We start from the raw sequence: 3,016 nt of genomic DNA, 5'->3' as shown, positions 1-3,016 counted from the left end.
GATGTGCTGCTACTGAGATCAGCAATGGATACTAAATTCATGAAATGCTACTCATGACTAAACAAATTCAGACAATTTTACAGCAGAGTAGCTTATATAACAGGGGAATACTAAAAACACTTCTTCCTTACATATTCGCTAGCTTAAACAAAGTCAAGGCGGAATGATTTCAAACATTTTTTATTCTACCTTCATATAATTCAGAGAATACGTACAGAATGATAATAGTGCTAATTAAACATGAATCAAATACAACTTGTCATATTTGTCGGCTTGCAAAAGGTTGAATCCAACTATTGAGTGATGTAAAATGCAACTGTAAGGGAGTAACTGGGAAATAAGGCAAGAAATTTCAGATTTTTACTGTGACAAAATAGAAAATTTTCCTCTGTACCTATGGGGAATGAAAAAGAAAGGAGTTCTCGAAAGAAATTATAGAACAGATTTCGGTCGTATTGGTCATAGTGTTATAATATCACTAAGACATTAATGGTGGCATGAACATATTAATCGTTGCTACGGAACAGCTGCTCTGCTTGCAAAAATGATGAAAATGCAAGCCGTATGTTGTGGACAAATATGGTTCTGATGTTATAATGGAACCAAGACATTAATGGTGCCAGGGCAATATTAATCCTTGCCATGGAACATCTGATTTGCTTTCAAAAAAAGCCCTATGGTCTGGACAAATATTTTAGCGTAATTGCTTATTTCATCAAGAAGTATAAGGAGACAATGCTTGGTGACCAATTGAAGGGATCAATATCTAAGAGAAGGAAGATAGATTTCGGAAGGGGTAATGTTTACACTTTAATCTCATTGCAAATGCAGATCATCAAGCAAAAATGTAAAATTAAATCAAAAGTATAGGTGTAGGTAAGTAATTGTTGAACTCAGATAAGGAAATCTTGTGATAAAAATATGAGTAAGCCAGATAATTTATAGCAGGCTACTGAAAGGTGTACCATTGTGAAAAGGAAGACAGATAAATATGTTGGGCCAATGCATTGTTTCTACTGAACAAAGTGACAAAATAAGTTCAGTGTCAACAACTGTAGAATATCACCTCACAGTCCACAATATGAACCCAGCTCGTATACATTACGATTTGTCTGGTAGTCTCTGCTTTCCCAAATGCGATCAATACGTGCAAGGATCTTCTGTTGACCTCTCTGATCAATGAGGTCTGCACTTTGCATAGTGTCTTGTGTTGGATTGGCAGAGGAGAGAAAATGAGAGAAGAACACATCTGGTAGCTCTCTAGAACGAAAGATCCATGGTGTTCTCAAGTTGGGCCTTGCAAATGTCATGCCAAATTAAAGCCTGGTATCATGTACAGAATGCTGGGCTAATATAATTAGCAAGAACATAAGAAACAATGTCCAATTTCAATGAACACATCGCTGGGCTAATATAATTAGCAGGGAAATAATAAACAATGTCCAATTTCAATGAACTGTGACAGTTGAATTGGTCTGAATTTATATAGCATGGTGAATTTTCCGAATATAATTATGGATACTGATAATAGAAACCAATGACTGAAAGGAGATATAAATAAGCAATGAAGCATGAGAAGAGCATACTTATTACTGTACGAACTGCAGGCTGGAAGATTTGTTCGGAATACACTGGAAAGTTGTCGGCGGCGGCAGCGCGGACTTGCTGATGTTGAAGGATCAAAACAAAATTGCGGTATGAGGATTTGATGCTCTAGAGACTACTGAGAGAAAAACAAAGTTCCTTGTGGTGATTTCCGTTGAATAAACTGTGAATTTGAGTCCACTCTGATCAAGTCAGATTCTATCTTCTCAACTAATACAGAATCTTGTTATTATCAAATATTAATAAAATTGATGTTCTTGCAAGGTCGCCATGTTATCAGTATTTTATAATCATAACAAGATAATCTAGAAGCAGTAGCGAACTCCAGGAAAAAAAAATAGACAAAGAAGAGCAGAAGCATGAATTACTTGGAAATTTACACGAACCTGCTAATGCGCGTAGCAAACTAAGAGCAAAACAGAGCTCATCGTGGAGGAGACGATGGTGGAGTTCAAGCTCATAGTGTGTGCCCACCTCTGCCGCTCACAATGGAATTGAGGATGCGCATGTGGAGGTGAAGATCCAGCCTGTAGGTCGTCAAGGATGCCTGCTGGCCCTCGAACTACTCCAGCCGGCTGCCTCCCGCGTTCATGGGACCGACGGATGGAAGTTGAGGAGATGGGGACCTGCAGTAGCCGGTAGGTGTGGATGGGGCAAAGGGGACGGCGACGAAAGTAGCTTAGGCCAGAGGGAGGTCGGAGTTGGCCGCTGCTGCGGCCCCTGCGGTTCGTCCCCGCTGACTGTGAACTAAGGACAGCGAGGGAGGATTGGCGGTGAGGACCACGATGCATATTCCGGGTGTAGATGGATCTGGAAGGAGCACCGGCCGCTCCTCCCATAGCCCCCCGCTCAAACTGGCGAGGAGGACATTGATCTCCTCCCTCGTGTTGCCTGCCGCTGTGGGAGGAAGAGGTGGGCGTCGAGCTCCTACTCCACGCCGCCAACCGGCTTGGGAGGGAGAGGAGGGAGTGCAGGGCCAATGGCCACATCGGTAGGAGCAGAAAAGGGCGAGAGGATGGCGGCGACGGTGCGGAGGAAGTAAGAAGATGAGACAGAAGATGGGGAGATGAGGCAAATAGAATAGCTGTGGTCTTTCTCAAAAAAATGGATGTGGTCGGGAGTGGTGGGAGCTCTGGACGCCGCTTTGACTGCACGGTGAGGCACTAAGTCCAATACATTGGGCCTACCAAAATTAGCTACATCCACCTAGCAGCAAAAAAGCACTTTACAGAGGAAAGGGAGCACGAAAATTCCAAGACGATACCCAAAATGTACACCAAATAAATATCACAGGAATGAACTACAAAGTAGCATATGTGTCAGCTCTAGATTAAACCAAAGAAAAATTCAAAACTGTAACAAAAAAGAAGTTAGTTCCCTAATAGTATAGTACTTATTATTAGTGGTAATT

The 3,016-nt window shown here is 41.8% G+C and overlaps 1 long non-coding RNA gene across 1 annotated transcript; it reads right to left on the bottom strand.

Moving 5' to 3' along the window:
• Nucleotides 1-984: 984 nt before the first annotated feature.
• Nucleotides 985-2,687, bottom strand: LOC124674890. Its single transcript, XR_006993093.1, has 2 exons — nucleotides 1,992-2,687; nucleotides 985-1,665 (listed from the first exon to the last, which is right to left on the bottom strand). It is a non-coding gene; the product is annotated as an uncharacterized LOC124674890 (long non-coding RNA).
• Nucleotides 2,688-3,016: the final 329 nt, after the last annotated feature.

Source organism: Lolium rigidum, chromosome 7, assembly GCF_022539505.1.
Source record: "Lolium rigidum isolate FL_2022 chromosome 7, APGP_CSIRO_Lrig_0.1, whole genome shotgun sequence".
NCBI classification, from domain to species: domain Eukaryota; kingdom Viridiplantae; phylum Streptophyta; class Magnoliopsida; order Poales; family Poaceae; genus Lolium; species Lolium rigidum.
The sequence above is the reverse complement of the archived record's forward strand: the minus strand, read 5'-3'. Positions and strand labels throughout refer to the sequence as shown.